Source organism: Sceloporus occidentalis, unplaced genomic scaffold, assembly GCF_023333645.1.
Source record: "Sceloporus occidentalis isolate IW3139 unplaced genomic scaffold, rSceOcc1.0.p SCAF_2, whole genome shotgun sequence".
In the NCBI taxonomy this organism is placed as follows: domain Eukaryota; kingdom Metazoa; phylum Chordata; class Lepidosauria; order Squamata; family Phrynosomatidae; genus Sceloporus; species Sceloporus occidentalis.
In genome coordinates, this window is record NW_028316982.1 from 253,069,056 (window position 1) to 253,082,798 (window position 13,743).

The following is a 13,743-nucleotide window of genomic DNA, read 5'->3' on the forward strand; positions in this document are numbered from 1 at the left end:
AATGCAAAACTACATTGAGAGTGTTATTAGTATGACAATTCTGTGTCTGAGTGCTAAATCTTATACAGAAGTTTTACTTTCCTTAAAATATAAGCGACTGTGATTAAACCTGACAAGGAGCCTTTAAAGGTTAGTTTACTGTGCTAGGAGCACTCTTATGTAGCATCCTAGTTCATTGGACATACTTCATCTATTTCAAGTTCCGCTTAATACTTCTTCATGCTTCTGATGAAGGAGAATGTGGATGAGTTTTATCTATAAAAGCTTATGGCTCAATAAACTTGCTATTACTCTTCAAGGTGTCATAAGATTAATGCCGATCTAGCACACTCTCAGCTCGCCATTACATTGCATACCTGCAAGTACATTCACAGTTCTCAGGGGTGGAGACTGGAAACCTTCTACAGCACCAATACATTCTGGGATGAATGAGGAGTTGTCCATACTCTTCCCTTTGCCTTCCCGTAATACTGGTCAGAGACCCATTGTGATAAAGTGGTTTGAAACATTGGACTAAGGAGTTTATCACACTGCCCTTTCCCATCCTTTCCTCCATAAGCACAGGATGAACATTTAGATGCAGATTTTATTGCCTCCATGCCCAGGCAGGAGACATCCAATACCCAATCCGGAATCCTCCTGCACTTTTTGAAAGAACAGGATTTTCCTGTTCTTTACAAGGTGTGGGAATAGTCCAGATCAGGTACGGGATGCCTTCTGCCTGGGCACAGAGAGTGTGATAAAATCCACATTTAAAAGTTTTCATCCCATGCCTAGCTTGTGAGGAAAGGATGGAAAGGGGCAGTGTGATAAACTCCTAAGACTCTGGAGACCAAGGTTCAACTCTCCACTCAGCCTTGGAAACGTAGTTACACCCTCTCATCTTTGGGCCAGTCAGCCTCAGTGGAAGGCAAAGGCAACCCCCCTCCTGAACAAATTCTGCCAAGAAAGGTTTGCCTTAGGGACACCATAAGTCTGAAATGACTTGAAGGAGCAAAACAACAAATACTGGAAATAATAGGTTTGGAAGGGATGTTTGCCATTATTCACTTAGTGGCTGAAAAATGATTTTCCTGATGCTTGTGTAACCTAGCCAGGAAGAATAACATAATAAAATAGCCATTTTGCACAAAAAGTCCATCCATGTGTCTCTCTGGAAACAGTGAGAGGTTTTATGCTTGTGCCAAATGATTCACCCTTTTCCAATCAGAAACCAACAATTTCTTGCAAAAATACTATTTCTGTGTAGAATGATTTCCCAAAGCACTTTGGCTTATGCAAATACAGAGCAAGAGATGTGCTAAAATATCTGTTTCCTCCCACAGTGCAGAAAAAGCTGTGGAAATGTTCATCCTCACCCAAAAGACTGAAACAGTCAACTATTTACACCCCTCTTGGTCACTCATAGTCAGGAAGTGATACTCAGTGGCTGGGCTAAGACTTTAGTCTACAGGTTCAAGGTTCTGCAGTCTGGCTGGAGAGGACACCAACCCACCAACAGAAAGCTTTATTTACAAGATAGTTGGTCACAGTATCTCTCTTCTGGTGGATATTCAGAATTGATACAGTTGTTTTGCGCTTAAACAGTTACAAAGATTCCCAGTATCTGTTACTATATTTTATAAGTGGTCTCTTTTTTACAGTTTCAGTTAGGACTTTTGACTAGATTCTGATTCATGTTCACACTCAACCTCTTATAAGGCCAACCTTTCAGCAGTGTATGCCAGCCACCCTGGCTGTTAAAATCCCTAAGGTTCTAATAATCCTCAAACTCTGCCTCCAATTTCTGACCCTCTCTAGTCCCTATCCAATTCCCTATCTAATTTGCCACACTCCTCTCTTCGTATTTAGACATGCTCTTGGGAGTAGCCCCCACCTTTTCTTGGCTATGCGCTGTTTGGCTGTTGCCAGCCTCATTCTGATTGGATGTGGACAACACTCCAGACTGCCTTTTCTCTATAGATGGATTAGAACTCACAACTTTCCCCCTTGCCAGTCTTTTGGAAATGTAGCCTACTACACCGGCCTCATCACATGCCCACAAAGCTTAACATAGCACTATATATCTCCTTTTAATGCAGTTGTGTCTTCCGTTTACCCTAAAGCAATGTGGTGTAGTGCTGAAAGTACTGGACTAGGGCTTGGCAGATCCAGGTTCCTGTCCTCACTGAACCATGAAAATCACTGACTGAAATTCAACAAAGCATAAATAGTTGCATGCAAAGATATGCTACACCAGCAACCCTCAAGTGGAATAGCAACATCATACATATTAATAACTAAAGATTTTATGACACAAGCCTCATCTGACCACAGCTGCATTATTTAAAGAGAATGGAAACATACCGTTTTGCAGCTTTTATTATCACATGTATCTTCAATATCACATTAGGGGCTTTTTGTGCTATCAATGGTCCCATGCTTTCCCTTCCACATTCCCACTTACCAATTCTGTGGCTTCCTGCCCTGTGCCCTACCCAGCATGTCTTTGGGGGGGTTCTTATTTTTATTTGTAATGCAATTATGGTGTTATGAAAATGCAATTTAGTAAACAAAAGGAAAAAAAAAGAAAAAGAAAAAAGTGGAAATAAAAAGAAAACAGGAGGCTTGAGAATAGTGAGTGGGAGGAAAGAGTGGGAAATTACGAGACTGATATCTTATGACTGTCCAATATCAGGACTGTCATGAAGCATCACTTAACGCACCTGTGGAGTAATGGGATGGCAGCATTATTGGCTGTTTATGGATGGGTTTTTCCATCAATGAAAATATGCCCTCCAACAACACTTTAGAAGCACATCAGCAATGTATTAGAGGCAGGGTTATGAAATAGATACTGCCAAATTTGCTATTCTCTTACTAAAATTAGGGTTTAAAGCCCTCATGTGATAAAAGTCATCTGTGCCACTGAGTAATGTGCACAATCACAGTGCACACCATTGATGTACATGCAACTCTGCTTCCATCGCTGTTAACCGAATATCTCCATTGTGCAATGGCAAAAAATTACCAGTGCATACATAAACCAATGTAGATATGTGCAAGTTACTAACAGGATGCCAGCCACTGTATGACTTTCCACCAGTGCTTTCTTTCACCTTGACTTACTTCAAAAGTTGTTGTTTAGTAGGAAGAGAGTCGTGGACACTGTCTTAAATGTAAAGGAAGGAATAAATAAATATATTGTATAATTATTGACCAGAATGGACACTACAGTCAAGTAAACAGAAGAAGACTAGGAATGGGAAAGGCAGCTATTAAAGAACTAGACAAGATCCTAAAGTGTAAAGATATACAAGTGAGCACTAAAGTAAGAATCATCCAAAGCCATAATATTCACCATGAATAGATGTAAGAGCTGGACAATAAAGAAAGTGGACAGGAAGAAAATAAACTCATTTGAGATGTGCTGGAGAGGAGTGCTGAAGATACTGTGGACAGCCAAAAAGACAAATAAATGGGTCCTAGAACAGATCAAGCTAGAATTCTCATTGGAAGCCAAAATAATGAAACTGAGGCTGTCATACTTTGGCCACATCATAAGAAGGCATGACTCATTTGAAAAGACAATAATGATAGGAAAGGTAGAAGATAGAAAGAGAGGCAGACTGCATGCCAGATGGATGGACTCAATCAAGGCAATCATGGGTCTGAATCTACAGAAGGTAAGCAAAGCAGTGGAAAAAAGGAGATCCTGGAGATGTCTCATCCATAGGGTCAACATGAGTCAGAGTGGACTCGCAGGCAGTGAACAACAACAAAATATATATGTCTCATCTCTTACCTCTAGATGTGAATGCAAACACTAACCAGGTTCCTCTTTATTTAGGTTCCTTTTACACCCTGGTTTTAAATCCCACTTTAGATGGGAATTGTGGTTAACTACACTGTTATACTGATTTCACATAAAACTGTCACTAAGGCCAAGAGAATACTGCACACCAGGGTGAATTCACACTGGTGAAGGGAATACATACGACCAAATGCACATTATTGCTTTTCAGTTTGCAAACTGTGATCTACAAAAAGCCAGTGCTACATCAACCATCTTCATGAAACTGCAAATTGTGCCAGCATATTTATAGCTATGCCACTACATCATTAGCTGAGAGTTTTGACCAAATTGCTATTCCTATCCAATCAATCAAAACTCCCATTTATCCAATATAATAATTCCTTTCATTGGCAAAGGTAAGGGACTCTGAGTAGATTAAAGCTTCTTTGATTACCATTTTAGCTTGAAGGGCTAACTGAGAATAGAAATAATATTTGTAAAGAAGCCCAACAAATTGGACAAAATGGACTGAAACATGAAAACAAACAGTGGGAACTGATGTTGGTACATTCCTAGGGTACTAAAGAGCCACAGTCTTCCTAAAGAAAATGAAGTTGTCTGAAATCAGCCTGAAAGTGTCATAAATTGATCTCAGCACCACAGGGCAAAGAACTCACTGTACCACTTCTTCCAATTTCCAATGCCTCCTAAAGCCTTTGGTGGCAATCAAGGATGCTCAGTTTGCTTCAGAAGGCACCTGGCATCTGGAAATGTACTGTCTGTAATTTGAAGCAGTATTGAAAGGAATAGAAATGGGAACTATAACTAGAGACCTGAAAATAGTTTGGAGGAAAGAATTGTCCTAATATATATACCCTCCTCCCCTCACTCATTCTCTTAGATTTGTTACCTCTCATCTACATGCAGCCACCTCTGTATCATATCAAATTTGTTTCTCTGTGTCTCTGACAGATGTAGTGACTAGGGATGGCGTCTCTCCTCTAAATGCCTGCTTGGAGTCGGTAATGGGCTGGATGAGGGAAAACAAACTCAGTTGAATCCAGAAAAAACGGAAGTACTGGTTATAGGTTCCCCGAGTCCGGGCGGTGAGATTTGCCATCCTGTCCTGAACGGGGTCACGCTCCCCTTGAAGGACTCGGTTCGCAGCTTGGGAGTGCTCCTGGACACGTCGCTCCAGCTGTCATCTCAGGTGGATCCGGCAGTCAGGAGCTCTTGTTATCAGCTTCAGCTGATATGCCAGCTGCGCCCCTACCTGGACCGGAGGGACCTTGAAACTGTAGTGCATGCTCTGGTAACCTCTCGATTGGATTTCTGCAATGCACTCTACATGGGGCAACCCTTGTACCAAACCCGGAAGCTACAGTTAGTGCAAAATATGGCAGCGAGACTGGTCGCTGGGTGTTCCAGGTCAGATCATATAACACCAATCCTGAAAGATCTTCATTGGCTGCCTATGCGCTTCCAGGCTTAATACATGGTGTTGGTTATGACCTATAAAGCCCTAAATGGCTTGGGCCCAGGGTACTTTGAGGACCACCTCTCCCCATATAATCCGCCCCGCTCACTCAGGTCAGCAAGGAAGAATCTGCTAGAGGTCCCAACTGCACATTATGCAAGGACCTCACAACAGGCCTTTTCCATCTCGGCCCCAAGATTATGGAATAATCTTCCAGATGAGCTCCACTCCACCACATCTTTAGATACTTTTAAGAAGAACCTTAAGACCTTCTTCTTTTCTCAAGCCTTCCCCCCATGAGATGTTACTTCATGTTTCACCCCCTCGGTTTGACAACCTTGTGATGTTTATGGATTTCCCCACTCAGCTGAACCTGTTGCTTTTATTGTTATTGTGACTGTTTTTAGATACTGTTTTAATTGTTTTTATCTTGATTTTTTTTTTACTTAAACTTGTATGCCGCTTTGATCAAAAATTGGAAAAGCAGGATATAAATAAACTATTTATTATTATTATTATTATTATTATTATATCACAAATAAAGTAGCTACCTGTCAACAGTGATCCCATCAAGCCTTTTAGTCCGAGTCTCAAGTCAAGTCTCAAGTCTCTATCTTTAAGTCGAGTCTCAAGTCTGGAAGCCAATAGGGGGGGAAAAGAGGTGGTGGATGTTTCTTGGAGGAGTGGGCTTGAGGTGAGGGTTGAGTTCTGCTTGGCAGCCTGTCCCCATTGAAAAGCCTTCTGAAGCTTTTCAAAAGCTTTAGAAGGATCCTTCAGTCTCGAGCTCATTGCCTAACTCATTTGCTATTCCCCTGCAGGAAATACACCACACTCTCGGGGTGGGTCTTGCCTGCTGCTCAGAGTGAATGGCACCAGCAAGTTGGTTGCTAAAAAAATACAATTCCCGAGTTGATTCAGTATGGCATTTATTACCAAGTCAGGTCCCAGTTGAGTCCCTGAAATGACTTGAATCTGAATCAATTGGCTCAAATCTATATCACTGGTTATCTTTTATTATAAGAGCTGTTAGTAATAAAAGGGCTAATGGGAATTGTGTGCCATGCTTTAATTCAAAGAGTTCTCCTCAGATGAGGAGGAGGTCAGGAAGATGGGCTCCAGCAGCAGGAATCTGAGGAAAAGATGGAAGTTCTCACTGCCGGTCCCCTCCCTGACACCATCTGAGGCAGAAGTGGATCCATTTCAGCCACATCTACATCTATCCTCCATGTCAGAGCCCCATCCATTTTTTATTATTATTATTATTATTATTATTATTATTGAATAATAATAATAATAATAATAATAATAATAATAATAATAATAAATTTCTTTCACTGCAAAATAATCAGTGTAGAAGCTGCAGCTTTACTTGGAAGTAAATCCTTTGAATCTGAAGGAGACCCAGTTTGGAGGAGTGTCGAAATGATCTGGTTTCCCATATTCTCCATGCTCCCTAAAATATGACCTCCCTGAATCCAGTCCACTCTCCTTCCCTTTGTAACAGTTGCCTTCTCTTAGGTTGCATCCACACTGGAGAAATAATCCGGTTTGACTCCACTTTAACTGTCCTGGCTCAGTGCTATGGAATTCTGGGAACTGTAGTGTCGTAAGACATTGAGCCTTCTCTGTCAGAGAGTTCTGGTGCCTCAGCAAACTAATAAATTATTATTATTATTATTATTATTATTATTATTATTATTTTGCAGTGCCTTGTTCTTCTTTGGGTACCCTGCCTCCAGCTTTGAGGAGAGGCAAGAGATAAATTGTTTTTATTATTAAAGAATTATTAATATTATTATTATTATTATTATTATTATTATTATTATTATTATTAAAAAATCTTTCCTGCCTCTCCTCAAGGCTGGAGGCAGGATGCCTTGTTCTCCTTTGGGTACCCTGCCTCCAGCCTTGGGGAGAAGAAGGAAAGAAATTATTATCATTATTATTATTATTATAGAAATTTTATGCAGCCTCCTTTCTTGAAGGAGTACCGGAAGCAAATGGAGTAAAACTGCAGCGCTGCATCATGGGAAATTTGCCACCTTAGAGGTTTGGGGGGGGGGGTGTACCAGAACAGAAGCAAAGTTGCATTCCAGACCAATTCGGATTGAAATCAAAGTGGGCTTGGAAACAATTTTTGTGAATTCGCTTGTTACCAAATTCACAAAAATCAGGAGTCGTTTTTGATTGGCTTTGGATCTGGTTCAGAAGTACTCCTCGTAGAAAGCAATCACATGTGATAATCTATCACGTTTTAAGGTGAAATCTCATGGTTGGACCAGGAGTGACTTTGGACTGGAACTGCAAAACCCATCATGTGATATCGTCCTATGTCTCCTACCATCTTCTCAGGCTTGTTTGGTGGGGGAAAAGTAGAGGGCCTTCTCAACAGTTGCTCTCAGTCTTTAGAATTCTCTCCCTGAGGTATCCAAGGTGGCCCCATTCTTGTTCTCCTTCTATCAACAACTGAAAATGTTCTTCTGCCTCCAGGCTTTTAAGTTTAAGTGGGATGAGCTTTAAATATTTCCCCTTAAATATAGCCTACAACCTGGTATTCCTTAGTGGCCACCCATCCAAGAGCAGATGGGATCTGGTGCCTTCAGGGTATGTAGGCCCTCTTCAAAGGTACAGGGTAATTTATGGCAGTACCACTTCTGTTTTTGCTATTTGCTATGGTTGCCAAAGTGAAAATGAGAGAGGGCTCCTTTACCTTTAATGGTTATGTAAAAGAGGGAAGCTTGTCAGCTGTTGCTTCACAAGCAATACCTGTCAGAATTCTCTCTTCTGCATAAAAATTAAATGTGCAGAAGCCCTCTCCAGTTTTCAAACTGGCAGCCCTACCTGGGGTCACCACACCAGCAGCAACTGACTGTTTCTATTTCCTTAGCATTGTTCTTGTTCCTAGGTACCTGGCAGCTATGCATTCTTCTTGCCATTTTCTCCTGACAACATCATATTTGCATAGACACTTGTAGCCCTATGTCTAGGGTCTCCTTAGGAAAATGTCCTATTTAACTCATTTGGTTTGTGCGATGCACAGCTCAAAAGGTGCCAATTAGACAACAGCAGGAGTCCAAGAAGACACTGTCTGTCATCTTGGCTGGGAGAGATAATTTGTTATCAATTATTGAGGCTTCTCAACAGCAAGATCTGGAAATGATTCCTTCACTAAACACCTGTGCCATAATGAAGCTGGCTAAAGAAGTAGATTGTGTGTGAGTGTGTCTCTGTGTCTGTGTGGGAGGAAAGCTCTTCCTGGCACATTAAAATGAGGTCTTCTCTTTCTCTCCTAGCCCATTCACATAGCCACTTTCTTGTATATGAGAAGCAATTTCTGTGATTTAGATCATGTCATTGCCCTGCCTCATTCACTGGCTTATACATATGATATTGTCCATATGTAACCCTTGCTTGCTTCACTACTGTTTCTATTGTTGTTATTAAACTACCCTCAGTTTGACCCCAATTCATGGCTACCCTATGGATTAGATATCTCCAAGGCCCCCTGTCCTCTACTGCTCTGTTTAGATCCTGCACATTCATACTTGTGAACTAATTAATTGTGTCCTTCCATCTAGCTTGCAGCCTTCCTCTCTTTCTACTTCCCTCCACCTTCCCCAGCATTAATGTCTTTTCCAGTGATCCATGCCTTCTCAAGATGTGACCAAAGTATAATAGCCTCAGTTGGATCATCTTGGCTTCCAGAGAGAGTTCAGGCTTTATTTGTTTTTGTTTTCTTGGCTGTCCATAGTCAGCCAAGTCAGCACTCTTCTCCAGCACCACATCTCAAATAAGTTGATTTTCTTCTTGGCTTTATTCACTATCCATCTCTCACATTTGTACCTGGTGATGGGGAATATGATGGCTTGGATGATTCTAACTTTAGTACTTAGTTGTGTATCTTTACTCCTTAGGATTTTATTGAATTCTTTCATGCTCTTCATCCCCCCATAATGAAGAAAATTCCTCAAGATAGAAAGAAAAAGATGGTGTGTCAACACTGCACAATTTTTTTATTTATTTATTTTTATTTTATTATTAATATATCTTTATTTTACAAAGCTTGCATTTTTACAAGATAAATTTTTACAAGACATTTTTACAACAGGATAAATAAAAACATATATCAACCTATATCAACAAGCTATACATCTGTTATATTTTAGGCTTACAACTGAAAACTTTCCACAAGAAACTGTATAGTTTTAACTTATAATTACAAATAAAAAATCACTGCACAATTATAGCACTTTAATTCCCATTTTAACTGCCATGGCTTCTTCCTACAAACTCCTGGGATTTGTTGTTTCTTGAGATTTTTGCTCTCTACTATGTAGTTCAAGGGAGTGGGCTAGAGCAGTAGTTCTCAGTCTTTGGGCCTCCAAATGTTTTGGACTTCAGCTTCCAGAATCCCTTGCCACTGGCTATGATGACTGGAACTTTTGGGGATTGAAGTCCAAATGCCCAAAGGACCAAATTCTTAGAATTGCTAGCCTGGAGAATTCAAATTGCCACACCAAAGTACAAATCCCAGGATCCTGTAGGACACAGTCATGGCAGTTCAAGTAATATCAAGTTATTATATTAGTTCAGTGTAGTATGCACATGGAAGAACTACATAAGGCTTTTTAACTGGAACAGTGAAGAACTCATCACCAAGCACAGCAAACACTGTATTGTACCACTGCAATCCTTATGAACTAATCAGTTTTTAGACCACTGGGAAAGGAGTCCTGATGGAAGAAACTATGTCTGTAAGGAGCAGGAACTTCTCACCCTAACAGAGGTAATGCAAATTCAGTGTTTATGTACAGGGTGAATACAGGAATGGTTAACAAAGTTGTATTAAGCTTTATGTGTTAGTTTTGCATTTTTTTACAAGGCTTCTGAGAGCTTTCCTGTTAAAACTGCTGGGTTCTTTGCACTTGGTTATATGAGAGAAGGTTCTATGAGACTATAAGGCTTTGATATCCATTTGCTGACTGGGAAACTGAAGAGATTTTATTGCCAACTCCTGGCTTCTTCTCAGTGCATTGAACTCGGGGGACTCTTTCTTTCTCTGTATTACCCATCTGTGGATTATATTTATGTTGTTTCAGTTGACTGTTTTAAAAGCAATTCCTTCCAAAGTTGATAATTGTGTTTGTAATAGCCATTGAAAACGTTTATTAGCTCCAGAGGACCCAAGAGAGAGGTGAAGCCAGTAAGGTAACCCAATATCAGTTTATGAACTGTTTTTGTTGTTGTTATGTGTTTTCAAGTCATTTCTGACTTATGGTGACCCTAAAGCAAACCTATTACAGGGTTTTCTTGACTGGATTTATTCAGAGAGGAGTTACCTTTGCCTTCCTCTGAGGCTGAGAGACTGTGACTTGCCCAAGGTCTCCTAATGGGTTTCTATGTCTGAATAGGGATTCAAACCCTAGTATCCAGACTTGCAGTTCAAGGTAAAATCACTGCTCCACACTGGGGTAATCTTCTTTGGACTGCTTTTAGCGCTTAGCAATATTCTGTTTTGTTGATGGCTTTACTTTTGTTTCATCACCTGTAGTTGTTTGTGTTTTTTAACTCTTTGCTGCCAGTTTTATTCTTGGTTTATCATGTACAATCTCCAGTCCTACTTTTTCTTGGGGTTTATATTTGTTTAAGGTATTGTATACCACCTAAGAAATAATGGTTTGCAGGCTTATTTACAAATGCACCCAGTGCATCTATCAGTAAAATATCATGGTCTCAAAATATAGAGTCTGCCAAGCTTCAGCTGCAAGAGACTGTTCTGCTTTTACCTCATCCCATCTCACTAGATCAGATCCACAGATCCCAAACTTCCTGGTGGCCCACTCCCATCCCATCAGTCCCTCCCCAGAAGAGGGAATCCTCTGATTGTACCTGCAAAACCTTTGCTCCAATTGCCCAAAGTCCTTCTTTTGGAATGTTTAGCAAATGCTTGGAGAAGTTACTTTTTGGACTACAGCTCCAGAACCCCCAGCTAACAATACCCATGGTTAGGGGATTCAGGGAGTTGTAGTCAAAAAGGTAACTTCTTTACCTTTCCTTTTAAACTAAATTTAATTTGCATGTTCAGCTGCCAGTCATAGTTTACTGAAATCACATTGATATCTTCAGGCATGAATAACCCTATCATCCACATAAGGCAAAACACTTTCTTGTCCTGGTCTCTGTTCTCTGAAAGCCAGTATGGTTTTACTTTGTTTTAAAGCATATAAAATTGTTCTTTAAACTTTTAAATTGTTTCAAATTGTCCTATGGTTTTATATGGTTTACCTTTTTTGTTGCCTGTGCTCCTTCCAGAGATATTTCAATATGGGAAAGGATTGGTGGTGGTGGTGTGTTCCTTCTGTTGTGCTGGACCCCCAAGACTCAGATCCAGACAGTGAGATAGAGAGGCAAGATGAGACAAAAAGACCAGAAATGGAGACAGAGGGCCCTGCCAGTAAGACAGAAAGCCAAGAAAGCCTGGCAGTTTTGGAACAGCAAGACACAGAACCCATAGTACCTACTGTGGCAATCCAACAGAGACACAGGAGTTTATCAGACGAGGCAAATTGGAAGTATAATCCAATGGCAATCTGAATGCAATCATGGGGTTTAACGTTATTGCGCGATAACCCACTACACACAAATTCGGGCAATGGGAAGTCAGTCCGAATGCAATCATGTGGTTTCACGTTAATGCGTGATAGACTACCACACTCAAATTTGGGCAATGGCATGCTATTTTTGGGCAATGGGAAGCCAGTTCGAATGCAATGCATATTCACATAATTGCGCTAAACTGGCAACTTTAAGTGAATGCTTTCTGGCCCCACTTTCTTTTCATCTGAATTTAAGAGAAATTCCACCACTTTGATAAACTCCAGAGAGGGTCAGCATAGGCCAGAGTGTTGAAATGTGCATTAATGAGGGAACAGCTGCATGCTGGTAAGTTACCATGATTTTAGGCACCTCCCTTAAGGAACTTGTTGCTTATGACTGACCTTTTCTGGTGTAAAGCCAGGAATGAGAGCTAGGAATGCACAGGCATTCCTGGCTCTCATTCCTGATTTGTGTTGTATGATAACCTCAAATTTTGCTTCATTTTCAGACTACACCTTTGGGTCGCCCTTTTTGACTGCCATTTGGATTGCTTGCTTTACTGTGCTTGTCTCAGACTGACCAGATTACTCTGCTATATCATTGTGAGGCACCAGAACAGGACAATTCAAGTTGTTTCTGACTTGTGGCAACCCTAAGGCAAATCTATCACAGGGTTTTCTTGGTAAGATTTGTTCAGAAGGTGTTTGATAATGATTTCTTCTAAGATTGGGAGAATGCAGTTTGCTCACCCACTATGTTCCTGTGGATAAGTGGAAAGACTACTGGTCTCCCAGAGTCCTAGTCCAACACTCAAAACACTACACAGGGGTCGGCAACCCCCGGCCCATGGGCCAGATGCGGCCCACAGAGGCAGCAGGACCAGCTCCAGCCTGGTCCTGCTGCCGCTGCCGCTGCCTCCTCCTCCACCTCCTCATGGGCCACGTGACTGCACTGCCCTCCTCCTCCTCCACCACGCGGAGGAGGAAGAGGAGAAGGAAGAGGAGGAGGGGGGAGGAGAAGAAGGAGGAGGAGGAGGAGGAAGAGGAGGAGGGGGAGGTGAAGAAGGAGGAGGAGGAGGTAGAGATGGAGGGGGAGCAGAAGGAGGAGGTGGTGAGTGGCCAGAGGCCACAAGTTTTTTAAAATTTTATTTTGCGTGCTTTAAGTGCTAACAAGTCTCCCTTGCTTTGACAATGATAGTGTGGTGATGATGATGATGATGATGATGATGATGATGATGATGATATGAGTCAGCTTGAGAGGCATGCAGGCACTGTTTCTTAAGCCGAGAGAGTGTCACCTTCCAAAGTGTGTTTTGGGTGCTTTTAATGCTAACAAATCTCCCTTGTTTTGACAGTGATAGTGTGATGGTGATGATGATGATGATGATGATGATGATGATGATGATGATGATGATGATATGAGTCAGCTTGAGAGGCATGCACACACTGTTTCTGAAGCCAAGAGAGTGTGACTTTCCAAAGTGCCTTTTCTGTGTGCTTTTGGTTCTTTAATGGTGATATTGATATCAGAAAGCCTCTGAGGCAAGGCCAATGTAAATTGCTGTGATTTTTACAAACTCATGCGCAGTGAAGAAAAACCAAAGTCCCTTGACCAAGTACACACTTCTGAGAAGTACACTTGATGCAAGAACGGTGAAACCACCTTGACATGTTCAATATGCATAGCCATGTTAAACCATGCTAAGTGTTAAACCCAAGGGGTTTGGTTATGGAATAAGCCTCAGAAATATGCAAGAGGCCATGTTAAGTAAAGCCATGTCAAATGCCCCAATGTGCTGTTTGGAATGGGGGGAGGGGGGGGGGGTTGGCCAGAAAGGGAAGTCCATTTCTGCCATCTGTCTAGGAATAATGCCCAAATGTCCTCCATTTTGATC